General features: G+C 36.8%; 3 long non-coding RNA genes across 7 annotated transcripts in view; 2 read left to right on the top strand and 1 right to left on the bottom strand.

The window, feature by feature from the left end:
* The window catches only part of LOC145484480 (uncharacterized), a 193,144-nt gene that overhangs the window by 82,803 nt on the left and 82,888 nt on the right, over nt 1-27,453 (bottom strand). The gene's annotated exons all lie outside the window — the stretch shown is intronic.
* LOC145483370 (uncharacterized) lies at nt 606-1,483 on the top strand. The gene is made up of 2 exons (XR_014048914.1): nt 606-844; nt 1,221-1,483. It is a non-coding gene; the product is annotated as an uncharacterized LOC145483370 (long non-coding RNA).
* On the top strand, nt 3,417-22,070 carry LOC145484478 (uncharacterized). Of its 5 annotated transcripts, none has more exons than XR_014049015.1 (8): nt 6,794-6,872; nt 7,320-7,443; nt 10,073-10,205; nt 11,222-11,343; nt 11,671-14,824; nt 17,487-17,608; nt 20,241-20,373; nt 21,391-22,070. It is a non-coding gene; the product is annotated as an uncharacterized LOC145484478 (long non-coding RNA). The 5 variants fall into 5 exon arrangements; XR_014049014.1 differs by having other exon boundaries at nt 17,487-19,708; nt 19,742-20,373; XR_014049016.1 differs by lacking the exon at nt 6,794-6,872 and adding an exon at nt 3,417-4,536 and having other exon boundaries at nt 17,487-20,373.

Here is a 27,453-nt window from a genome sequence, read left to right as displayed (position 1 = left end):
CAACTCGTTTCTATAATCAACGAGTGATGCAACAACTCGCTTGTTACAGTCCATAAATGTTGCAAACCGAAATATTCTCCCATGATTCAGTTGTCATCAGATTTAGATGTCCTTAAGAAGCGACCACAAAACGAGGAGTTCGTGAAGATTCGGTGGCATAATTGTAACTTGTTCCAAGTAAAACTCATTTTGGCCAAAAAAAAAAAAAAAAAAGTCATATCTTACAAAAATAATTTAGTGACATACTGGTACCGAACAAAAGAATGAAACAGACGGTTTAGCGCCATCAAAGTAATTAACTGATGCACGAGTTTTTCGTCCATTGAGAATAATATTCTCAACCCAAGTGGGGGCGTTCTTCCGCTTACAACAAATGTGCTATTCTGAGTACTTTACCAAAGGAATCCTGGAAACAAAAATTGGGAAAATAAAAAAAAAAAGAAGCTACGAAGAAATGTCCCTTATCTATTATAAAAAAACAAGGCAGCTGCTTATCAGACATACTGTTAATACATCAATTCTCTGAATAAATATTACGCGCAATATAATCTTTTTCATACGACTTCCTTTCGGCAATAAGTTGTGTGCGTATTAAATGAGTTGTCAAATAAAAAGATGTTCTTAAGATAAAAGAAAGAGTGGGATTAGTGATTAGTGTCCGTTACAACGGGATTAAAAGGCGCTCGCACGCTCGTTAAGCGCCAAAACGAACTGGTTCAGCTTCCTGAAGTTCCGCAACATGCACAAATCACTGGTGTTTGGACTTCTCCTCTTTTGCATCGTATTTCTCGCGATGAAAGAAGGCACTGGGGCGGTGCATTGTCCTCCGTATAGTAGAATTCCGGTAAATTCCAATGATGATTATTTAACTTTCGAATACTTTTCCATCTTTATTTGCAGTTAGTGAGAAAAGTTGATCAGAACCGTTTATTGAGCACAGCGCTCAATTTAGACGGTCCTAGCCGAGAACCTAGCAACCAAATAACATAGCACAAAGCAACACTTTTAGTATATTTTAACCATTATGTAATTCTTGAGTTTTAATTTATCACATTGCGCCTTTGTTTGAGTCCCATTTGTCTTATTCCTCGGTTGTCTTTTTGCAGCAATATAACCGGGCGTTCAAGAGACGAGTCCGTGTTGGGTCTCTGTTCATCACAGCGCGCCAGTAGTATAGTTTCATCTGCCTTTTTAACAATTAATTCCTTTCCTTTTTACAGCACTGTAACAAAGTAAAGAGTTTTAAGAGAGGAATCTGCCGCGCTGTTCGACGACTGAACTGCGAACAACTCCTGCAAGACGAAAACTTGAACCAAAGAGTTCAGCAAAATTAACCGCCAAAATAACAACTTGAAAACACTCTGTAACGTTGCAACATTCTGTAGCCTCAAGTAAAGTGGTAAAAAGCTGACTTGGTACTAAATTTTAAAAGAGATTGTCAATGAACTAAAAATTAAAGTTTCAGTTTGTTTTTAAAACTTCACTGTTGTGTGCACTGTCAGGTTTTTTCCGCTCCTTGGCGTGTTGACAGCGTGTTCGGTCTCGCGAGCACTTACTTGCCAAAGAACAAGGGCTGCATGAGGACATAAAAAAGAAAGTAATATTAACATGTTTGATTATCGTCCCCCCCCCCCCCTCCCCCATCGTTAGCTAAATATGATGTATGGCTTTTTGTGTCTCGTTCAAGTAAAGACGTGAGAAAAAGTAAAGGTTTTCTGGTGAATATCGGCAGATAAAACAGTAACGGAAATTGCTGCACTTTTTACCCAATCTATACGATAAAATACAGTGTCTTTATTTTAATTAATAAAGTACATGTTGAAAGTTACGTATAGGTGTAATATACGCTGGAATATATCGGATCTGATTCTGGGCGATATCGATATTTACTGCCTTCTGAAAACAAATGTTCGTTGTCATTTTTACGTGTTTCACTTAATTTATGCAGAATTAACCGATAACCATGTTGGCTTGCTTTGACTTTCTACGGCAGTTAATTAAACGTCCTAGGGAAGGAAAAACGAAAATTACTTTTTTAATTACCCTCACATAGGCAAAGCTAGTCTATTCAGTACAGCAGACGATGAAGTTAACGTGAGCGAAGGACTTTTATTCCGGGTCGTAGGTAGGTTCGTACACGAGTACGTAATATTAGCGGGTGCGTTCGATATTATTTTCACAGTATCAGCAAACACAAATCAAGATCTGGTCTCAGCTGTTCCAAAAGTAAAAAGAATATTACATCTCTTCCCCTTGCAGTGACTCTTATGCATAACATTGCGAGCAAGCGCTGAGCAGTTCAACCACCAACACATCTTGTAGCAACTTCTTGCGCCCTCTTGCGGCTTGCTGTAAGATTCATAAGTTCTCGCGGCTTCTTGCGGTTAGACTTTCAATTTCTTGCGTTTCGAATGTTCTTTGCAGGTAAACCGGAAAAAACACGACATTTTTACCTCTTTGCGGCGGCTTGTGTGTTCTTTTTGCGCCGTTTCTTTCTTGTGCATGATTTTAGGGCCGCATTGTAAGTATTATTTTGCAATATCAAGGAAAGTGGCTGAAATTGTCAAAATGCATAGTACGAAATTTAAATTCTGGTACCAGAAAAGGAAAAAAAAAACTCAGCTGAAGTAAAATTACTAGAGATAAAGTTAAACTCGGTAATAAATTCTCGCACTTCAAAGAGCTAATGTTTCTCCGCCTTGACTGGGCTTCAATTTTAATGTTGCGTATATGGCCACAAACCTTGTCAGAGTCGCTCGTTTCTTCCTCCGTTTTGGAGCTGCTTCTTCTCCGGGGTTTCCTCCTTCATTCTCTCTTCGACCCATCAGGTTTTTCACTATGATCTGCAGGCATTTCAATGGTTAGCTACAGGAAGGTATTCACTTGCTACTCCGGCATTTTGAGGAGCAACGAAAAACACGTCCGACCACTAGAACACCGATTTCGTAAAAAGTCTTTCGTCTGCCCTTCTAACAAATTATTGCTGGTTTCCTTTAAAAGAATGAAACACAGTGCTTGTAGGACGTGTAAAAAGTACAATTCACGTCATTTTACAGGCTAGGAAAGTAAGCAAGTGAAATAATGGACTTTGAGTCAACTTGGGAAAGCGATTGCGATTCCAATCGCGGACGTTTTCAGTCTCACTTTCGTATCCCTAAAAATTATTGCGCGTTCATATTATTTCAAAGTCAACTCAACTGCAAAATCCTCATATTTTTGCCGTGAGTGTACAACATTTTTCGCTTGATTTGCAAGTGATAACCGTCAAGAGTTATTAACTCATTTTTATGAACAAAGAGTGGTGCAACAGCTTGCTTGTTATAGTCCATGAGAATTGAAAACGGAAACATTTTCCAATGATTCAATTTTCGTCATATTTAGATGTCCTTAAAACGTAACCGGAAAACCAACGACTCGAGAAGATCAGCCGCCATATTTGTAATTTGTCTCAAAATAAAACTTATTTTAGCAAAAAATAGTCAAAGCTAATAATACTAATCCAGTGACTTTGGTACCGAATAAAAGAATGAAACGATTGGTTTAGCGCCAAAGTATTTAATGCGCAAGTTTTTCGTCCACTGAAAAGAATATTCTCAACCCAAGTGCGTGCGTTCTTCCGCTTACACCAAATAAAGGTCCTATTCTGAGTACTTTGCCAAAAGAATCCTGGAAAACGAAAATGGTGGAAAACGAAAAAAGATACGGAAGCTACGAAGAAATGTCTCTTATAGCGGAGCTCCGGCGGCCCGAAGGGCCGCCAAGCAGAGCCCCATACTCATATGGGAAAGAAAAGAAATCCATGAATGAATTTTCTCATGGTTTTCATGGCTAGCGGTATTGCTCGTGGGCGCGTACGCACGACGACGGCGATGGCGGAGTTGCCCAACATGGCGGCCATACTGCAATTAATAGGTCGACAGAGACATGCACCCTCGGTCTCTAGCAGAAGAATGCCATTTTTCTTGGCGCTATTTTTAAAGAAAAGAAAACGCATTTCTATTTGTTATGTCGACAAACGATAGCGGAGGTTGATCTAATGTTTTTAAGATAGGGTTGCACTGAAGGAATTAAAAAGAAAGCAAGAATTAACGGGCAAAGAAGTAGCGAAGAAGATCGCGAAAAAGAGCGAGCCAGCGCTGGGGAAGGATGCGAAACAGTACTGAACAATGGCGTGAATTATAGCGAGTCAAGGGCTAGAGAAAGGAAGTGAAATAATACCGAACAATGCCGTTAACCAAAGCTAACGAGGGCCATAGATAGGATGTGAAAGTACTCAGAAGACTGCAGTGCCAAGTTTTTCAAAATTCGCGCGTTGTGACGCTGTGCAGCCGTGCAAGAAAAGTCACATGATTTGGTCAGGTGATGAACAAGAGAAATCAAACATGTCCGAGTGTTACAAAACAGTAAACACTGCGGGAAAAAGTGGTTGATTCGTTGATCTGTCGAAAAGATTAGTTCAGTTCAGTCTTCACAACTTTTGCTGCAAGTTTCTGCCTGGAAGATTTACACTGGCCGAACTGATGTTGCCAACTTGCGGTAAGTGACTTTTGTTGTTGCGTTTGCTATGAAAATTAACAAGTTGCCTCAGCGATATAAACTTATTTTCAATTGGAATCCTTTGAAAGTCTTCCTTATTTGAAGCCATGCTGTGAGACAATTTATAAATTGCATCGTTTTAATTTCTCTCATCTCTAAACAATAGCAAGTGAATCGCTTTGTGGAGGTTGTTGTAAGTTGTAAACAAATTAAGCTTTCTGTCGATTTTCGTCGTCAACCTAAGCTTATAACCTCACGTCTAAAAATAAGCTTAACCAAAACCGTATTTGTAAACACGGCCGGGCGAGTTTTGAAGTTTTCTCTGTGTTAGTTGGCACAGCCGCCTCGTAGACTGCTAAAATTTCTTCTTCTGTTGTTGAAAACCAAGAAAGGTATACAAACAGGATTTGCTAAATTTACTTTCAACGTTCCTATGGGAAGATTTGCATATTGTGATTACAAAGTATGGAGATTTCCTCGTTTTGTTAGTTCAGTTTATTCGGTTTGGCGAAATGCTCGGGTGAATTCCCAGGTTAATTTGGCTGAAGACTGGCAAAGCTACCGCCGATAAAATGACTGCAAAGCTAAATTAAGCCGTCGGCAAAAATGCACACTGTAATATTCAGATTTAAGCGTGAATAATTATTAAACTTTTAACACTGCAAGGTTAAACGAATTTTCTTTATCCTCTCTTTCATTCGGTTACCTTTCAATGAGAAGGATTTGCTTTTGATACTCAGATGAAGTGATATGCATAATTATTGTGTTTATAATGTAGATTTCCTCGTTTTATTTTGTTATCTGTCCAATTAGTTCGGTTTGGTGAAATGCTTATATAGTCCAAATGTCGAGTAGACGATTGTGCATGTAAATCCTGTGTGCAAATAAAGCTCTACTTTCATTTTGATTTACTATTTCATTTTATTAGTGCCACTGCTTTTGGTTGGGGGTAGATGGGTTATTCCCCAAATATGCAGTATTTACACTTAATATGGAAATGTTCCTCAAAAGTGAGATTGTACTAATGGAAAAAAAAAATGCGAAGAGCTTTACTCGGTAAACTGATCAGTACAAATGACATTTACATACTTAGAAAAAATTTAGGGAGTAGAAGTTCTTGCCCTGACCATTTCTCGGTAATAGAAATAAGTTTTACATACATACATACATACAAACATACACACACACACACACACACACACACACACACACACACACACACACACACACACACAATTTAGTTGGTGAGAGCGCTCTCCTCTCTCCATACACACACACACACTCTCTCTCTCTGCTCTTTTCTTCACACTAATTTTGTTATTAACTACATTGTAACTCATTAACTGAATGTCACTCACTGTTTTCTTTGTTGTGCATGCATACTTTTTTTGCTCGTCAAAGAAAGTTTCAGTTTCTTCCTGGCTGTTTCCTTTGTCCTGTCCAGTACCTATTCCTTTGTAATATAACTTTGTGAATTCTCTATTCTCCTTAAATTTTATCTTGTCAGGGTGATAGAATGCACTCTCAGAGTGTTCAATCATTGTTTTCAGTCGCTACAATTTTCAGGAAAAAAGCAATAGTTTTCTTAATTTCCTTTTACTTTGTGTTAGGACCTTTTAGCATGCTCATAATTGACCCATGGGCAAAATTTTGAATAAAGTTAAGAATTAGATCTGTTTTAGTGTTAAGTATTTTTAAATTATTATGAATTACATGTAGGCATTTCTTTTTAGTTTTTAGTTTTTATTTTAGTCACATGTGATGTTTTATGATTTTACCGACGTATACCATGTAAATGTAAATAATGCACTAGAATTAGCCAATCAGAAGGTGCATTGTGTCAGCTTTAAACACAAACCATATGTAATAAATGTATGTAAGTGATATTTTTATGACAGAGAACTGAACAGGGCAAGAACTTCTCTTTCTTTTGTAAATTTATATATTCATTCCTCTCATTGCTGTCAAAATGTCTTAGGAACCTTCATTTTTGATAGTCCATTATTTTCCATCATACCTAGCACAGAAGCTCACAAAATCCTAACTAATAACCAACATTTGTGTATCTCTGGCCTTTGCTGTGTACTACGTGTATATTCTGTTATCCTGCCTTAACTGCGAGAAACAATTTTGACAGAGCTGTTTCAACAGTTTCACTTAAATTAATTCCCAGTAACAGCGCTACATGTGGCAGTGTTATTGGGTATGAACTTTATGGAGGGTTTAAATTTTTATTTTTTTATGATTACAGGAGACGACAAAATATACATGTGTATACATAACCTGATGTTGGTGTTGGTTGCGAATCGTAGTTCATAATAGTCATCCTATTACAGGTAAGGGGGAAAAGTTCAGAAAGTTTAGAACATCTCTTCCCCCAGCACACCTTCTGTCTACAGGTGCAATTATTGGGAGGTTATATATATATATATATATATATATATATATATATATATATATATATATATATATATATATATATATATATATACGAAGAGTAATGTAAAGTTATAAACTTAACATTAAAATCTGACATTTGAATGCCTCCTTTGCTAAAATTAGTCACGATTTAATTGTTATCACTCCCTGTGAATTCATAGAGATTTCAGAGGCAAATTATCACCTAATGTGGAAGTCCTGTCTTCAAGTTAGGGAAAATGACACAAAAAAAGTTACAGTGAAAGTAAAGAGAATTGTGAATGTTGATGTGGTGTACTTTGTACATCATGTAAAGGTATTTGGTGAGTGCCAAAGGCATAACATTTCATGCATTGCTTTTTCAGGACAAATTATATAACAGTGATGTTTTAAGGTGTGATCACAAAAATAGTGAGTACAATGTCCAGGCAGTACCAGTTTATGGAAGGCATATGCAGACAGTAAGAGGAACTGTAAGCATAATACCGGGTAAGTTTGTTTTATGCTTTTGACTTCTTGTAGTTGGATTTTGTGCCATTTCATCACAAGAATAGGTGTTGAAAGATGCAATAGTTGTTGCAGTTTATTTTTGAAGGCAAACTTATAAGTCTGCCTATGCTGGATAACAGCCATGTGTAAACTGAATGTAAAGCAAACACTCTGTTAAAGGTGGGGCAACCCTAAAACCCAGAAACTGGAAGCTGGAATCCAGAACGAAAAACTGGAATCCAGTAACCGCAAACCAGAATCCACAAATCGAAGAAAACAAGTTCTTCAAATACTCGAAAATTGTTTTGCTTAGGTTTTTGCCTGTACAAAGTAAGCGGCCAAGTAAAAAGGACCTCAAACTGACACAAAAATTCCCCATCTGTTGAAACTCGTGCAACCGTTATTTCTAGTGAGGGCTATAATTATGAGAATCTTAGTAAAGTGCGTCATAATTTAATTCCAAGCACCCTGAGAGCGTCTAAAATAAGCTTGCTGGCAATTAACTGCACGGCCATGGGCCGAGTGCAGTTCATGTTCTACCAGTGTTTTTTTTTTTTTTTTTTTTTTCTTTTTTTTTTTGTGGTCGGTGACCAGACCCAAACTTCCTCTCAGCCAAATTTTGAATCACGCAACCTGTGATGTTTATTCGCCATAAGCTGTTGAAACGTTAATACAAGGACAATGTTACGGATATTGTTTTCTTTATTTGTGTATAATATATATTTCTTCTGGTTTTATTGAAGCGTTGGATTCAAAGGGAAATAATAAATACGCTAACAACGCTAAAAAAGGGTATTACGTCAGCCATGGAATGCGCTGACGTTGCATCTGTCATTTTCGGTACATGACAAATGCACTGTAAGATCATGTTTACTTTGCAAGTTTATTTTGCCAGAAGCGATGGTCATTAATTTATGTGCAATTTTGTGAGTATCTCTTGTGGGTTTCGGCAAATGAAGTGAATTCTTTGGCTGTTTCATCACAGTGAGTTAAGAGATTTGAAGAAAAATTAAGTATTTGCCGAGGTAAACAAGAGCTTGCCAGAACTTGCAATGTTTAAGTCAGTGCTAGGAGAAAAAACACAACCGTTCCAAAATTAGCCGTGGATAACGTAAACCCCCCTGATTGTGTGACTTGCGTGACCACTTCAAAGCGCAAGCAAATTAAATTTTGACATTTCAGGAAGAAAGCTGTTTATTAAAAGCATTATCAAAAGCATTTTGTATCATTCATGGGCATGTCCCGAGCGAACTTCCAGATTACGACCATTACATCATCATAGATTTCGCAAAGGCTAAGACTGATGGTGCTATAAGATATGACACAGTTTGTGTTGATCAAGTGATGTGTTTACAGTAATCAGTGAATCATCAAGGACTGCTTTGGAATGTGCACTGCATTGTGACTGTAGTATTAACAAAACAGTTAAATTTGAAAAGCGCGGTTATAAGATTTAAAAGATCTTCTTGCCATTTTGTTTAATAAGTGATCTGCAATTTACCAGAGGTATAAATTTACCCTTTATGTCTAGTAGATACTGAACAAGATAGAAAATGTCATAGAGAACAGGATGTCTGTCAGTGGCAGCCCCCTGTACATTGACGGTCACGCCCCCCACTTTCGAAGTTCAAAGGCTAACCTGGCTCATCTTAATATAATATTTGATTTGTCCAACAGATACCAAACTAGTTCCGGATCAACACTATTTCCACACCGATACTGTGACAAATCAGCATTTCATATTCTTGGCAGCCATCATATTAAAACAATTCATAGAAATGTTGCACACTTTAATTACCTCCGTCTGCTTCTCACTTGCTAACAGATCGGACCACATGTTGTTAAAAGATGCTTAAATACTGCCAGAAACTCACCACAATAGCTTGTTGTTATTGTGCCACTCACCAGTCTTCTCATAGCAATTTGATCTAGACAAGAACTGCACTCTCACCAGAGCCAGGTTGAACAAAAGATGTGTAACTAAGCCTTTGAGCAGGCTCTTGTGTTTGGGCCAGGGACATGAGCGGTAAAGCTGCATGAAGGCACTCGCTGACATGCCCATGCAGAAAAACACTAGACACTTATTTAGCCTGCTCAGGTACTAGAGACAGAGAGTAGAGCCTGCTCGCAGGCTATGAGTAACTATCCACCTGAAAAATCACAAACCCTGACTGGAAAGTGATTACCCAATGGATAGCTTTATCCAGCTTTTGAACAATTGGGCCAGATGTATAGCTAAGGGTTGTTCAGAACTAGTCAAAAATGTTTTAGCAATTACAGTTTGTAGCTGAAGTAAAGCCAAGAAAGTAAATAACAGCAAAATAGTTTTTCCCCATATTTATTTATTAGACATTGCTGAAGTGAATTATTTCTATCATCATTCATAATATCTGGATTCAGGATTCTAGTTTCCAGTTCCGGATTCTGGTTTCCGGATTCAGTTTTTTAGGGTTGTCCTTAATGATGTATGTGCATGTTAATCTTGAATAATCTGAAATTTCAGAGAGGTTAAGAATATCATATCATATCTGTGATGGTTCTGTATCTGTTGGTGTGCAACGATCTACACCAATATTTCAACGTAATAATGTACAGTGTATATTAATTAACCAAATTATGCTGTTTTTAGTTGACCAATGCTACTATTGTAATGTGATGTTGAAGCCCACAAATTGACAAACATGCCCAGTGTCAACTTGTCAAATATATGAAGTGGCCAGACAGTCTAGATTACAAAATATTCTGAAAGTTGGAATTACCAGGTAAGATATTTCTTAAACATTATTTTGTAATTAATGATTTCTCAGACATTGTTTTCTTCAAGAAAAGATTCATACCCCACATGGAGGTTTTTTTCTCTATTAGAGCTCTATCTTCCTGATACTTTAATTTGGAATTTTTGAAGACTGGCCATGAATGGGTGTTGGGTGTGAATATCTTCTGGTACTGCACATTCAGATTTACATGTAGTAAGCAAGAACATCAGTATTTATCCTGACAAACTCTGATTTTCTTTTGGAAGCTGAACTCATATGCAGTTGTACAGTTATATGTACAACCAAACAGCCTGGATGGCCCTTTGATTGGGACTGGGCACATTGTTGTAACTTGCAATGTTCCAGTTTCTTGTTTAAAGCAAATTGTATTTGATCTCAAAAGCAAGTCGCCAAGTTCATTTCAGTTATTAAGTTTTCTTTGCATCTCAGGGCAGAGCCTGCCACTGTGAAAGTTGGGGTACCAGCCCGGGGGAGGTACTTTGGGAATTTCTGGGTGGGGATGTGCCGCTTGGACCCTGGAACCCTTAGCCTATACCAGAGCTAGTTCAGCTGAATTTTGCTACCCTATACTAGAGTAAACTCCCCAAATCCCCCCATCTATCGACACTGTTGAGGCTGATTTGCCTAAATTTAAACTTGCTGATTTGATTTTTTTATATTTTTGAGTGGCAATTCCTGATTTCCTTAGTCTAAATAAAATCTTCAACCAACTAGTCAATTTTGTGAAAAATGATATCCTATTCTAGACCCAAACGCTCTGATTTATATACCCTATCCTAGAGTAAACTGCTTGAAAACCATATCCTTCACAGCAGTACATACCTATATAGCCCATATATGGCTGTGCCCCCCCGGGGGTACCAGCCCCTAGCATTTGATTCACTAACACTCAGTAAACAACTAACAATGAAGTACACTGTATATCAAAGAAAGGAATGTCATCTGTTAGTGTGTAAAGATTATAATAAATTATAATCGATATGTTTTTATCTGAATAACAGTGGTGTTCAAGTAGCAGCTACAGTATGATTACATGTCTGTTCCTGTCATTCAATATATGAACAGTTTACACATGGGCAGCCTGTATTAAGACATCAAAGATTTTCAAAGCAACCATGGCCTGGTGAGATATTTCTGAAGAAATATAAATTTAAAGTCCTTATGATTGCTTATAGGCATTGATTTTTATTGTAAACAATATCTTACTGAGTGTATTTTTCTTGTGTACTAATTGTTGTAGAACACAGAGATCACTATAAGTATGACAGAGATATTAAAGTGTGAAAAGTTCTATAAACAAATGCATGCAGGAACAAATTAATTTATGATGGATGCAGCTTCTGAGAGATCCCCAATGTTAATGGAACATACACCGTACATACATGCAAAAGAGTTCAATAATTTATTACTTAAGATTGCAATGATTTGTTTGGTTTCTCTGTATTTACAGACAACTTGATGGGATTATAATTTCTGTAACAAGGTCATTGAATAAACTGGCTTAGAAGTTGAGTTCTGCAACCCATCCTGTGTGTTGTAATATCATGGCTGCAACACTGTGACAGATACACTGTATTACATTATTAAGAAACACATATATTAACTAATTATTTAAGGTGCCTGTTAAATTAATCAGTTTTTCTTAGAGATAATTTACTCATGGTTTATTTAAATAATTGCTTTTTAGGCGTTAAAATGATATTTATCGTGTTTGTAAATCAATTTTGTGATAATCTGCATTGGACATGGCATAAATTAATATTTTGCCAACACGAAATGGAGACAGACAGCCTTGCCATTCGCAACGTCCAATAAGGCTAATTTGTTCCCTACTGTTGTACAAATAGTGTTCTCTTGTTTATAAATTATTTCAATCTGTTGTTTAAATGATTGCCTCATAACCCCTATGTCCAGTTTGGTGCATGTAGGATATTGATGTATTGTTTATCCATTTTGCTGTAAGTTATCTTAATTGATGTGTCAATCAAAACATATCTTGGATATGCTGGGCTCTTCTGACAAATGTACCTATGCCTCATAACCTTTGAGTGCATTTGGTTGTGTAGTGCAGACAAAATACATGTACATAATATAACTTACTCTTAGCTTGCTTATAATTCTTGTTATAATTTAATCATAGCAAAATTAATTAATGGAACCCAATAACAGCTCCTGTAGTCCACAATCTCAGTCAAGAAGAAGAACAAATTACATTGAAATTGAATAATAAAATTATTATTAGAAGCCTATGCAAGTATTCATGATCAGCAAAAAAAAATATCATAATTACCATTCATGCAAGAGTGATTTTGCTTATTGCAAACCCTTTCAGCAGGAGGAGACTCCAGACAAGAGTGAAGATGGCTAAATGTATCTTTGGGGACAAGTTAGAAAACAAAACTTTACAACTTTTCACATATGGATACTATTTTGGTATTTTTGCGAGATTTCATTTGGTAGAGATTTAGGGACTGAGTAGTTTAACCACTGCATTTCAATCAGTCCCCACAGCAAAAAAATGTTTAAACTTCTTTTGTGTGGGAGTCCCCATGTTAACTAAGAAAGAATATAATGATTAATAACAATGTCTTGTCTTTCTGAATAAGGTAGGAAAGAACACGAAATGCCACCAAAAAGCACAGAAGACAGTTCTGTTATGTGATCAAGATTTTTAGTGGCTTCCCAGAAATCCTTGAAGTCATGGCTCTATATTTCACAATCACACCATCTTACACCTCGATCTGCTGATGTGATCCTATTTCCAGCTGAAACTATTAAGTAGTTCGCAATTTACCTCACATACATGTTCGATTATTTTCATTAGTAACAGCATTCCGAAAAAGTAACTGAGGAGTTCCGCTTTTAGGCTCGGCTAAATCTATATATTCTATTATAAAAAAACAACAACAACAACAGGGCATCTGCCTCGTAATGTGCTTATCAGACGTACTGTCAATATATCCATTCTCTAAAAACATTTTACGCGCAATTTAAGTGGTATTGAATTGCTTGTCACTTTAAATATATTCTTAAGGTAAGAAAATAATGGACTTACTCATTATTGGCCGTTTGAACGGGATTAAAAGGCGCTTTCACACTAGCTAGGCGCCAAACTGTCTCACTCAGCTGCTTCCTGAATTTCCACAAGATGCACAAAACAATGGTGTTTGGACTTCTTGTCTTTTGCATCACATTTCTCACGATAAAAGAAGGCAATGGGACGTTTGTTTGCCCTCACGATGATGTTAAGCGTCCGGTAAATTCCATAATTTAACTGAAGAATGTTATTCCATCTTTATTTGCTACTATTAAAGAGAGCTCGAGCTAGTAGAAAATTGGAACTAATTTGTACTGAGCACGGCGTTCAATTTATACTTATTCCTAGCCACCAAAGAATATTTCAAAGAGCAACACTTTCAGTATATTTTAACCACAGCGCCACTCTTAATTTATTTATTGAGGTAATTCCATTTATCCTATTCCTCGGTTTTCCTTCTGCAGCTTTCCTATGACAGTTTTGTTAGATAATTTGAAATTCCAGCGTTACTTGTCAATCGATCTCAGAGCGTCTTTATCACTTCAATTTTTATCGTCACCTTAGATTCATCCCAGTCCTTTTAACAGGAATTTCAAAAGCTCAAAACGCACGAGACGGATCTGCAAAAACACCCCCCAAAAACAGCACTTTCATCGTTAGAAAATTCTCGAGTTTTAATTGATCATACACACATCAAGTGGAATTTCATCCATCTTCTTAACGATCAATAAAATTTCTTTCCTTTTTAGCGGAGCTCCGGCGGCCCGAAGGGCCGCCAAGCGGAGCCCCATAATCATATGGGAAACAAAAGGAAATCCATGAATGAATTTTCTCATGGTTTTCATGGCTAGCGGTATTGCTCGTGGGCGCGTACGCACGACGACGACGACGACGACGGCGACAGCGGAGTTGCCCAACATGGCGGCCATACTCCAGCTAATAGGTCGACAGAGACATGCACCCTCGGTCTCTAGCAGAAGAATGCCATTTTTCTTGGCGGGATTTTTAAAGAAAAGAAAACGCATTTCTATTTGTTATGTCGACAAATGATAGCGGAGGTTGATCTAATGTTTTTAAGATAGGGTTGCACTGAAGGAATTAAAGAGAAAGCAAGAATTAACAGGCAAAGAAGTAGCGAAGAAGATCGCGAAAAAGAGCGGGCCAGCGCTGGGGAAGGAGGCGAAACAGTACTGAACAATGGCGTGAATTATAGCGAGTCAAGGGCTAGAGAAAGGAAGTGAAATAATACCGAACAATGCCGTTAACCAAAGCTAACGAGGGCCATAGATAGGATGTGAAAGTACTCAGAAGACTGCAGTGCCAAGTTTTTTAAAATTCGCGCGTTGTGACGCTGTGCAGCCGTGCAAGAAAAGTCACATGATTTGGTCAGGTGATGAACAAGAGAAATCAAACATGTCCGAGTGTTACAAAACAGTAAACACAGCGGGAAAAAGTGGTTGATTCGTTGATCTGTCAAAAAGATTAGTTCAGTTCAGTCTTCACAACTTTTGCTGCAAGTTTCTGCCTGGAAGATTTACACTGGCCGAACTGATGTTGCTAACTTGCGGTAAGTGACTTTTGCTGTTGCGTTTGCTATGAAAATTAACAAGTTGCCTCAGCGATATAAGCTTATTTTCAATTGGAATCCTTTGAAAGTCTTCCTTATTTGAAGCCATGTTGTGAGACAATTTATAAATTGCATCGTTTTAATTTCTCTCATCTCTAAACAATAGCAAGTGAATCGCTTTGTGGAGGTTGTTGTAAGTTGTAAACAAATTAAGCTTTCTGTCGATTTTCGTCGTCAACCTAAGCTTATAAACTCACGTCTAAAAATAAGCTTAACCAAAACCGTATTTGTAAACACGGCCGGGCGAGTTTTGAAGTTTTCTCTGTGTTAGTTGGCACAGCCGCCTCGTAGACAGCTAGAATTTCTTCTTCTGTTGTTGAAAACCAAGAAAGGTATACAAACAGGATTTGCTAAATTTACTTTCAACGTTCCTATGGGAAGATTTGCATATTGTGATTACAAAGTATGCAGATTTCCTCGTTTTGTTAGTTCAGTTTATTCGGTTTGGCGAAATGCTTGGGTGAATTCCCAGGTTAATTTGGCTGAAGACTGGCAAAGCTACCGCCGATAAAATGACTGCAAAGCTAAATTAAGCGTTCGGCAAAAATGCACACTGTAATATTCAAATTTAAGCGTGAATAATTATTAAACTTTTAACACTGCAAGGTTAAACGATTTTCTTTATCCTCTCTTTCATTCGGTTACCTTTCAATGAGAAGGATTTGCTTTTGATACTCAGATGAAGTGATATGCATAATTATTGTGTTTATAATGTAGATTTCCTCGTTTTATTTTGTTATCTGTCCAATTAGTTCGGTTTGGTGAAATGCTTGTATAGTCCAAATGTCGAGTAGACGATTGTGCATGTAAATCCTGTGTGCAAATAAAGCTCTACTTTCATTTTGATTTACTATTTCATTTTATTAGTGCCACTGCTTTTGGTTGGGGGTACACGGGTTATTCCCCAAATATGCAGTATTTACACTTAATATGGAAATGTTCCTCAAAAGTGAGATAGTACTAATGGAAAAAAAAAAAAATGCGAAGAGCTTTACTCGGTAAATTGAACAGTGTAAATGACATTTACATACTTAGAAAAAATTTAGGGAGTAGAAGTTCTTGCCCTGACTATTTCTCGGTAATAGAAATAAGTTTTACATACATACATACATACACAATTTAGTTGGTGAGAGCACTCTCTTCTCTCCACACACACACTCTGTCTCTCTGCTCTTTTCTTCACACTAATTTTGTTATTAACTACATGGTAACTCATTAACCGAATGTCACTCACTGTTTTCTTTGTTGTGCATGCATACTTTTTTTGCTCGTCAAAGAAAGTTTCAGTTTCTTCCTGGCTGTTTCCTTTGTCCTGTCCAGTACCAATTCCTTTGTAATATAATTTTGTGAATTCTCTATTCTCCTTAAATTTTATCTTGTCAGGGTGATAGAATGCGCTCTCAGAGTGTTCAATCATTGATTTCAGTCGCTACAATTTTCAGGAAAAAAGCAATAGTTTTCTTAATTTCCTTTTACTTTGTGTTAGGACCTTTTAGCATGCTCGTAATTGACCCATGGGCATAATTTTGAATAAAGTAAAGAATTAGATCTGTTTTAGTGTTAAGTATTTTTAAATTATTATGAATTACATGTAGGCATTTCTTTTTAGTTTTTAGTTTTTATTTTAGTCACATGTGATGTTTTATGATTTTACCGACGTATACCATGTAAATGTAAATAATACACTAGAATTAGCCAATCAGAGTGTGCATTATATCAGCTTTAAACACAAACCATATGTAATAAATGTATGTAAATGATATTTTTATGACAGAGAACTGGACAGGGCAAGAACTTCTCTTTCTTTTGTAAATTTATATATTCATTCCTCTCATTGCTGTCAAAATGTCTTAGGAACCTTCATTTTTGATAGTCCATTATTTTCCACCATACCTAGCACAGAAGCTCACAAAATCCTAACTAATAACCAACATGTGTGTATCTCTGGCCTTTGCTGTGTACTACATGTATATTCTGTTATCCTGTCTTACCTGCTAGAAACAATTTTGACAGAGCTGTTTCAACAGTTTCACTTAAATTAATTCCCAGTAACAGCGCTACATGTGGCAGTGTTATTGGGTATGAACTTTATGGAGGGTTTAAATTTTTATTTTTTTATGATTACAGCAGACAACAAAATATACATGTGTATACATAACCTGATGTTGGTGTTGGTTACAAACCGTAGTTCATAATAGTCATCCTATTACAGGTAAGGGGGAAAAGTTCAGAAAGTTTAGAACATCTCTTCCCCCAGCACACCTTCTGTCTACAGGTGCAATTATTGAGAGGTTATATATAATTATATACGAAGAGTAATGTAAAGTTATAAACTTAACATTAAAATCTGACATTTGAACGCCTCCTTTGCTAAAATTAGTCACGATTTAATTGTTATCACTCCCTGTGAATTCATAAAGATTTCAGAGGCAAATTATCACCTACTGTGGAAGTCCTGTCTTCAAGTTAGGGAAAATGACATAAAAAAAAGTTACAGTGAAAGTAAAGAGAATTGTGAATGTTGATGTGGTGTACTTTGTACATCATGTAAAGGTATTTGGTGAGTGCCAAAGGCATAACATTTCATGCATTGCTTTTTCAGGACAAATTATATAACAGTGATGTTTTAAGGTGTGATCACAAAAATAGTGAGTACAATGTCCAGGCAGTACCAGTTTATGGAAGGCATATGCAGACAGTAAGAGGAACTGTAAGCATTACTGGGTAAGTTTGTTTTATGCTTTTGACTTCTTGTACTTGGATTTTTTGTCATTTCATCACAAGAATAGGTGATGAAAGATGCAATAGTTGTTGCAGTTTATTTTTGAAGGCAAACTTATAAGTCTGCCTATGCTGGATAACAGCCATGCGTAAACTGAATGTAAAGCAAACACTCTGTTAAAGGTGGGGCAACCCTAAAACCCAGAAACTGGAAGCCAGAATCCAGAATGAAAAACTGGAATCCAGTAACCGGAAACCAGAATCCACAAATCAAAGAAAACAAGTTCTTCAAATACTCGAAAATTGTTTTGCTTAGGTTTTTGCCTGTAAAAAATAAGCGGCCAAGTAAAAAGGACCTCAAACTGACACAAAAATTCCCCATCTGTCGAAATTCGTGCAACCATTATTTCTAGTGAGGGCTATAATTATGAGAATCTTAGTAAAGTGCGTCATAATTTAATTCCAAGCACCCTGAGAGCGTCTAAAATAAGCTTGCTGGCAATTAACTGCACGGCCATGGGCCGAGCGCGGTTCGTGTTCTACCAGTGTTTTTTTTTTTTTTTTTTTTTTTTTTTGTGGTCGGTGACCAGACCCAAACTTCCTCTCAGCCAAATTTGAATCACGCAACCTGTGATGTTCATTTGCCATAAGCTGTTGAAATGTTAATACAAGGACAATGTTACAGATATTGTTTTCTTTATTTGTGTATAATACATATTTTCTTCTGGTTTTATCGAAGCGTTGGATTCAAAGGGAAATAATAAATACGCTAAAAACGCTAAAAAAGGGTATTACGTCAGCCATGGAATGCGCTGACATTGCAGCTTTCATTTTCGCTACGTGGCAAATGCACTGTAAGATCATGTTTACTTTGCAAGTTTATTTTGCCAGAAGCGATGGTCATTAATTTATGTGCAATTTTGTGAGTATTTCTTGTGGGTTTCGGCAAATGAAGCGAATTCTTTGGCTGTTTCATCGCAGCGAGTTAAGAGATTTGAAGAAAAATTAAGTATTTGCCAAGGTATACAAGAGCTTGCCAGAACTTGCAATGTTTAAGTCAGTGCTAGGAGAAAAAACACAACCGTTCCAAAATTAGCTGTGGATAACGTAAACCCCCCTGATTGTGTGACTTGCGTGACCACTTCAAAGCGCAAGCAAATTAAATTTTGACGTTTCAGGAAGAAAGCTGTTTATTCAAAGCATTATTAATAGCGTGACACTCGTTTCCTTTTGTATCATTCATGGGCATGTCCCGAGCAAACTTCCAGATTAAGACCATTACATCATCATAGATTTTGCAAAGGCTAAGACTGATGGTGCAATAAGATATGACACAGTTTGTGTTGATCAAGTGATGTGTTTACAGTAATCAATGAATCATCAAGGACTGCTCTGGAATGTGCACTGCGTTGTGACTGTAGTATTAACAAAACAGTTAAATTTTAAAAGCGCGGTTATAAGATTTAAAAGATCTCCTTGCCATTTTGTTTAATAAGTGATCTGCAATTTACCGGAGGTATAAATTTACCCTTTATGTCTAGTAGATACTGAACAAGATAGAAAATGTCATAGAGAACAGGATGTCTGTCAGTGGCAGCCCCCTGTACATTGACGGTCACGCCCCCCACTTTCGAAGTTCAAAGGCTAACCTGGCTCATCTTAATATAATATTTGATTTGTCCAACAGATACTAAACTAGTTCGGGATCAACACTATTTCCACACTGATACTGTGACAAATCAGCATTTCATATTCTTGGCGGCCATCATATTAAAACAATTTATAGAAATGTTGCACACTTACCTCTGTCTGCTTCTCACTTGCTAACAGATCGGGCCACGTGTTGTTCAAAGATGCTTAAAGACTGCCAGAAACTCACCAAAATAGCTTGTTGTTATTGTGCTACTCACCAGTCTTCTCATAGCAATTTGATCTAGACAAGAACTGCACTCTCACCAGAGCCAGATTGAACAAAAGATGGGTAACTAAGCCTTTGAGCAGGCTCTTGTGTTTGGGCCGGGGGCATGAGCGGTAAAGCTGCATGAAGGCACTCGCTGACATGCCAATGCAGAAAAACACTAGACACTTATTTAGCCTGCTCAGGTACTAGAGACAGATAGTAGAGCCTGCTTGCAGGCTATGAGTAACTCTATCCACCTGAAAAATCACTAACCCTGACTGGAAAGTGATTACCCAATGGATAGCTTTATCCAGCTTTTGAACAATTGGGCCAGATGTATAGCTAAGGGTTGTTCAGAACTAGTCAAAAATTTTTAGCAATTACAGTTTCTAGCTGAAGTAAAGCCAAGAAAGTAAATAACAGCAAAATAGTTTTTCCCCATATTTATTTATTAGACATTGCTGAAGTGAATTATTTCTATCATCATTCATAATATCTGGATTCAGGATTCTAGTTTCCAGTTCCGGATTCGGGTTTCTGGAATCAGTTTTTTAGGGTTGTCCTTAATGATGTATGTGCATGTTAATCTTGAATAATCTGAAATTTCAGAGAGGTTAAGAATATCATATCATATCTGTGATGGTTCTGTATCTGTTGGTGTGCAACGATCTTCACCAATATTTCAACGTAATGATGTACAGTGTATATTAATTAACCAAATTATGCTGTTTTTAGTTGACCAATGCTACTATTGTAATGTGATGTTGAAGCCCGCAAATTGACAAACATGCCCAGTGTCAACTTGTCAAATATATGAAGTGGCCAGACAGTCTAGATTACAAAATTTTCTGAAAGTTGGAATTACCAGGTAAGATATTTCTTAAACATTATTTTGTAATTAATGATTTCTCAGACATTGTTTTCTTCAAGAAAAGATTCATACCCCACATGGAGGTTTTTTCTCTATTAGGGCTCTATCTTCCTGATACTTTAATTGGGAATTTTTGAAGACTGGCCATGAATGGGTGTTGGGTGTGAATGTCTTCTGGTACTGCACATTCAGATTTACATGTAGTAAACAAGAACATCAGTATTTATCCTGACAAACTCTGATTTTCTTTTGGAAGCTGAACTCATATGCAGTTGTACAGTTATATGTACAACCAAACAGCCTGGATGGCCCTTTGATTGGGACTGGGCACATTGTTGTAACTTGCAATGTTCCAGTTTCTTGTTTAAAGCAAACTGCATTTGATCTCAAAAGCAAGTCGCCAAGTTCATTTCAGTTAGTAAGTTTTCTTTGCATCTCAGGGCAGAGCCTGCCACTGTGAAAGTTGGGGTACCAGCCCGGGGGAGGTACTTTGGGAATTTCTGGGTGGGGATGTGCCGCTTGGACCCTGGAACCCTTAGCCTATACTAGAGCTAGTTCAGCTGAATTTTGCTACCCTATACTAGATCAGTAAACTCCCCCAAATCGCCCCATCTATCGACACTGTTGAGGCTGATTTGCCTAAATTTAAACTTGCTGATTTGATTTTTTTATATTTTTGAGTGGCAATTCCTGATTTCCTTAGTCTAACTAAAATCTTCAACCAACTAGTCAATTTTGTGAAAATGATATCCTACTCTAGACCCAAACGCTCTGATTTATATACCCTATCCTAGAGTAAACTGCTTGAAAACCATACCCTTCACAGCGGCACATACCTATATAGCCCATATATGGCAGTGCCCCCCGGGGGTACCAGCCCCTAGCATTTGATTCACTAACACTCAGTAAACAACTAACAGTGAAGTACACTGTATATCAAAGAAAGGAATGTCATCTGTTTGTGTGTAAAGATTATAATAAATTATAATCGATATGTTTTTATCTGAATAACAGTGGTGTTCAAGTAGCAGCTACAGTATGATTACATGTCTGTTCCTGTCATTCAATATATGAACAGTTTACACATGGGCAGCCTGTATTAAGACATCAAAGATTTTCAAAGCAACCACGGCCTGGTGAGATATTTCTGAAGAAATATAAATTTAAAGTCCTTATGATTGCTTATAGGCATTGATTTTTATTGTAAACAATATCTTACTGAGTGTATTTTTCTTGTGTACTAATTGTTGTAGAACACAGAGATCACTATAAGTATGACAGAGATATTAAAGTGTGAAAAGTTCTATAAACAAATGCATGCAGGAACAAATTAATTTATGATGGATGCAGCTTCTGCGAGATCCCCAATGTTAATGGAACATACACCGTACATACATGCAAAAGAGTTCAATAATTTATTACTTAAGATTGCAATGATTTGTTTGGTTTCTCTGTATTTACAGACAACTTGATGGGATTATAATTTCTGCACCAAGGTCATTGAATAAACTGGCTTAGAAGTTGAGTTCTGCAACCCATCCTGTGTGTTGTAATATCATGGCTGCAACATTGTGACAGATACACTGTATTACATTATTAAGAAACACATATATTAACTAATTATTTAAGGTGCCTGTTAAATTAATCAGTTTTTCTTAGAGATAATTTACTCATGGTTTATTTAAATAATTGCTTTTTTTGGCTTTAAAGTGATATTTATTGTGTTTGTAAATCAATTTTGTGATAATCTGCATTGGACATGGCATAAATTAATATTTTGCCAACACAAAATGGAGACAGACAGCCTTGCCATTCGCAACGTCCAATAAGGCTAATTTGTTCTCTACTGTTGTACAAATAGTGTTCTCTTGTTTATAAATTATTTCAATCTGTTGTTTAAATGATTGCCTCGTAATCCCTATGTCCAGTTTGGTGCATGTAGGATATTGATGTATTGTTTATCCATTTTGCTGTAAATTATCTTAATTGATGTGTCAATCAAAACATATCTTGGATATGCTGGGCTCTTCTGACAAATGTACCCATGCCTGATAACCTTTGAGTGCATTTAGTTGTGTAGTGCAGACAAAATACATGTACATAATATAACTTACTCTTAGCTTGCTTATAATTCTTGGTATAATTTAATCATAGCAAAATTAATTAATGGAACCCAATAACAGCTCCTATAGTCCACAATCTCAGTCAAGAAGAAGAACAAATCACATGGAAATTGAATAATAAAATTATTATTAGAAGCCTATGCAAGTACTCATGATCACCAAAAAAAAATATCACAATTACCATTCATGCGAGAGTGATTTTGCTTATTGCAAACCCTTTCAGCAGGAGGAGACTCCAGACAAAAGTGAAGATGGCTAAATGTATCTTTGGGGACAAGTTAGAAAACAAAACTTTCCAACTTTTCACATATGTATACTATTTTGGTATTTTTGCGAGATTTCATTTGGTAGAGATCTAGGGACTGAGTATTGTAACCGCTGCATTTCAATCAGTCCCCACAGCAAAAAAATGTTTGAACTTCTTTTGTGTGGGAGTCCCCATGTTAACTAAGAAAGAATATAATGATTAATAACAATGTCTTGTCTTTCTGAATAAGGTAGGAAAGAACAGGAAATGCCACCAAAAAGCACAGAAGACAGTTCTGTTATGTGATCAAGATTTTTAGTGGCTTCCCAGAAATCCTTGAAATCATGGCTCTATATTTCACAATCACACCATCTTACACCTCGATCTGCTGATGTGATCCTATTTCCAGCTGAAACTATTAAATAGTTCGCAATTTACCTCACATACATGTTTGATTATTTTCATTAGTAACAGCATTCCGAAAAAATACTGAGGAGTTCCGCTTTTAGGCTCGGCTAAATCTATATATTACGGTTTTGTAAAGGAAAAATGAAGAATTTCAAGAGACGAATCTGAGTCGCCGCTCGACGATTGAACTGCGAACAACTCCTGCAAGACGAGAACGTGATCGTGTACCCAAGAGTTCAGCAAACCGCTCCCAAGTAACAACTTGAAAACACTCTAACGTTCTGGAAACATTCTGTAGCCTCAAATAAAGTGGGAAGATAAAATTGACTTATTACCAATCTCAAGAACAAATTGTTAATAAATTAGAAATAAAAGTTTCAGTTTGCTTTGAAAACTTCACTGTGTGTGCACTGTGGAGTGCCACCACCCTATCGTTAGCGAAATATCGTATAAAGGGTTATTGCCTCTCGTTCAACAGAATGCATGAGAAATATTAAAGTTTCACTGCCCGATTTGAGCAGTTAAGACACTAGCGAAAATTGCTGCACTTTTTAATCAATTCACACAATAAAAAAAGTCTCTTTATTTCTTTTTTCAATTGATAAAATACATATTAAAAGTTACAGGTTTAAAAGACATATTAAAGGTTACAGGTTTATAAAATTAAATGCAATATCATGAGCTGGTATATATCGGATCTGAATCGAGGAGATATCGATATTTACTGCCTCCTGAAAACAAATGTTCGTTGTCATTCAGAGCGAGTTTCACTTAATATATGCAGAATGAACCGACAAGCATGGAAAAACAAGGAAAAAACCAAAGAAAAACAAAGAAAAACCCAAATTACCTTTTTTTTTAAAATTTCCCTCATAGCGGCAAAGCTAGGCAGGCTTACTGTGCAATATCGAGAAGAGTGGGTGAAATTGTTATAACGCAAATTTAAATTCTAGTACCGACGAAAAAAACTTGCGGTAAAATTTAAATACTGTAATATAATTCGACAGACTATAACGATTTTTTGGGCGCAGTCAGATGGTGACCGGTAGTTTTTTGTTTTGTTTTTTTTTAAATAAGGAATTAACAAAAGAAAATATGGAACCACATGGAACTATATAAACATCACTGCAAAGAGTGCATATTATTTTTCTGTTTTATTTTAAATTATAAGAGATTTTGGATCAGTACAGAAGCTAGCTTAACCATTCTTTACTGACGAGTGCTCAGACCCAATTCCCTTTTACAATACGAGTATCAAGCAATCATAAGAAGAGAAAATAAAACCGCAAATTGTTGCAATGAGGAATATTGGATTGATCACTTAACAAATTCTCAAAACAAAGAGAGAGCAAAGAGAGAATAATTTTTAATGCTTGGAACATGCAGGTTAAATTGTTAAATAATCCCTTCAGTACAAAAGCTAGCTTAACCATAATCAATATAATATTTTAATAATAATAAATAAAACGTAAAATAAAAATGGTCAAGCAGCACGTACCATCTGACATCTTATTTTAGGTTGATGCTCAATTACTAGAAAGCCGAAAAATAACCTGTGTTTAACTCTTTGTAAACAGAAATATTGTCATCTGTTGTAGCTGTAGACAAAAAGGAAGTTTTTTTCATCTTAGACAAAACACTGCGGTTGCGTAATATTAGCCGCTTCTGTTTTTAAACTACCAGTCTGAAAATTGGTCATTTTTATTTGGGCATCGTTTGAGGCACATGGTAGATTTTAGATCGACTTTACATTCTCGTAGAAGAAAGTTCGACGTGCGACGTGCTCTCTTGCAAGTCTTATCAACCAGGCTTATTGTTATCCTTCTCAAACAGTGTCAAACAAGACAGGTGAACAAACACAACAGCTCGGCAGTTGTTGTGTTATATGTCAAAACAGTTGACACAGCAAACGGCTCTCCTTGACTGTTTTACGCGTTACGTCCCAGTTTAAAAACCCTGTGGGTAAAATGTTTGTGGTTAGGACCTTTGAATTATAAAAATTCACTAACCAATGAAACAATATACTAGAAAGACTAAAGTACATGCACGCCAACAACGTTGCCGACAGAATCATGATAGTAGTGAATTGTCCAAGATCAGTTTCTCGCTTATGACAACTCAGACTGGACGGGTTTTGCGGGAAACTCGTTCAAATTTACCTGCATCTTCGCATTCGTCTGCGTCGACGAATTCTGGTCCCTGCTAGACCAGAAACATGTCGAAATTTACACTAAGACCAGGGCTCCAGACAAAAGCGAAGCACTTTGTTATTGCAACTTGGCGCCTCTAACCCGTCCTTATTTAAATTTTTAGAGCAAGTTTAAATGAGTATTTTGCATCACGAATTTCCAACAGGACGCAAAACTCATCGGACAGGTTACCGTTCTTGTCCTGTAATGTGAATACAACTAGTGTTGTGCAGCCGGTCTTTTTGTACATAGCTATCTTTTGGACGGTCGCGATGGGGTTAACCCTTTAAACGGGCAAAAAATTCAGTCGTAGGCTAAACACTGTTTTTTTTTTGTTTTTTTTTTTTTGCAATTTAAAGCAGCAAAGGCCATACAGCACGTTTGTTATTTCTTCACAGGCATATAAATCTATTACTATAGTAGTAAGATATCAGTCAATAATTTGGCATCCTAGGCCGCCTTTAACACGTTTTACAGTAATCAAAATAAATTTTCAACTTTTTAAAACAATAAAAAAAATGTTGACTTTGTAAAATAGTGGTTGTGAATATTCTCAACCCAAGTGGGGGCGTTCTTCCGCTTACACCAAATGTGCTATTCTGAGTACTTTACCAAAGGAATCCTGGAAACAAAAATTGGGAAAATAAGAAAAAAGTAGAAGCTACGAAGAAATGTCCCTTGTCTATTATAAAAAAAAAGCAGCTGCTTATCAGACATACTGTTAATACATCAATTCTCTGAATAAATATTACGCGCAATATAATCCTTTTCATACGACTTCCTTTCGGCAATAAGTTGTTTGCGTATTAAATGAGTTGTCAAATAAAAGATGTTCTTAAGACAAAAGAAAGAGTGGGATTACTAATTAGTGTCCGTTAGAACGGGATTAAAAGGCGCACGCACGCTCGTTAAGCGCCAAAACGAACTGGTTCAGCTTCCTGAAGTTCCGCAACATGCACAAAACACTGGTGTTTGGACTCCTCCTCTTTTGCATCGCATTTCTCGCGATGAAAGAAGGCATTGGGGCGGTGCATTGTCCTCCGGATAGTAACATTCCGGTAAATTCCAATGATGATTATTTAACTGACGAATACTTTTCCATCTTTATTTGCAGCTAGTGGGAAAAGTTGATCAGAACCGTTTATTGAGCACAGCGCTCAATCTAGACGGTCCTAGCTGAGAACCTAGCAACCAAATAACATAGCACAAAGCAACACTTTTAGTATAGTTTAACCATTATGTAATTCTTGAGTTTTAATTTATCACATTGCGCCTTTGTTTGAGTCCCATTTGTCTTATTCCTCGGTTGTCTTTTTGCAGCAATATAACCGGGCGTTCAAGAGACGAGTCCGTGTTGGGTCTCTGTTCATCACAGCGCACCAGTAGTATAGTTTCATCCGCCTTTTTAACAATTAATTCCTTTCCTTTTTACAGCACTGTGAAAAAGAAAAGAGTTTTAAGAGAGGAATCTGCCGCGCTGTTCGACGACTGAACTGCGAACAACTCCTGCAAGACGAAAACTTGAACCAAAGAGTTCAGCAAAATTAACCGCCAAAATAACAACTTGAAAACACTCTGTAACGTTGTATAAACATTCTGTAGCCTCAAGTAAAGTGGTAAAAAGCTGACTTGGTACTAAATTTTAAAAGAGATTGTCAATGAATTAAAAATTAAAGTTTCAGTTTGTTTTTAAAACTTCACTGTTGTGTGCACTGTCAGGTTTTTTCCGCTCCTTGGCGTGTTGACAGCGTGTTCGGTCTCGCGAGCACTTACATGCCAAAAAACAAGGGCTGCATGAGGACATAAAAAAGAAAGTAATATTAACGTGTTTGATTATCGCCCACCCCCCCCCCCCCTCCCCAATCGTTAGCTAAATAAGATGTATGGCTTTTTGTGTCTCGTTCAAGTAAAGACGTGAGAAAAAGTAAAGGTTTTCTGGTGAATATCAGCAGATAAAACAGTAACGGAAATTGCTGCACTTTTTACCCAATCTATACGATAAAATACAGTGTCTTGAAAGTTACGTATAGGTGTAATATACGCTCGAATATATCGGATCTGATTCTGGGCGATATCGATATTTACTGCCTTCTGAAAACAAATGTTCGTT

This window comes from Orbicella franksi, chromosome 4, assembly GCF_964199315.1.
Source record: "Orbicella franksi chromosome 4, jaOrbFran1.1, whole genome shotgun sequence".
NCBI lineage: Eukaryota > Metazoa > Cnidaria > Anthozoa > Scleractinia > Merulinidae > Orbicella > Orbicella franksi.
This window is presented reverse-complemented; position numbering and strand designations above follow the sequence as displayed.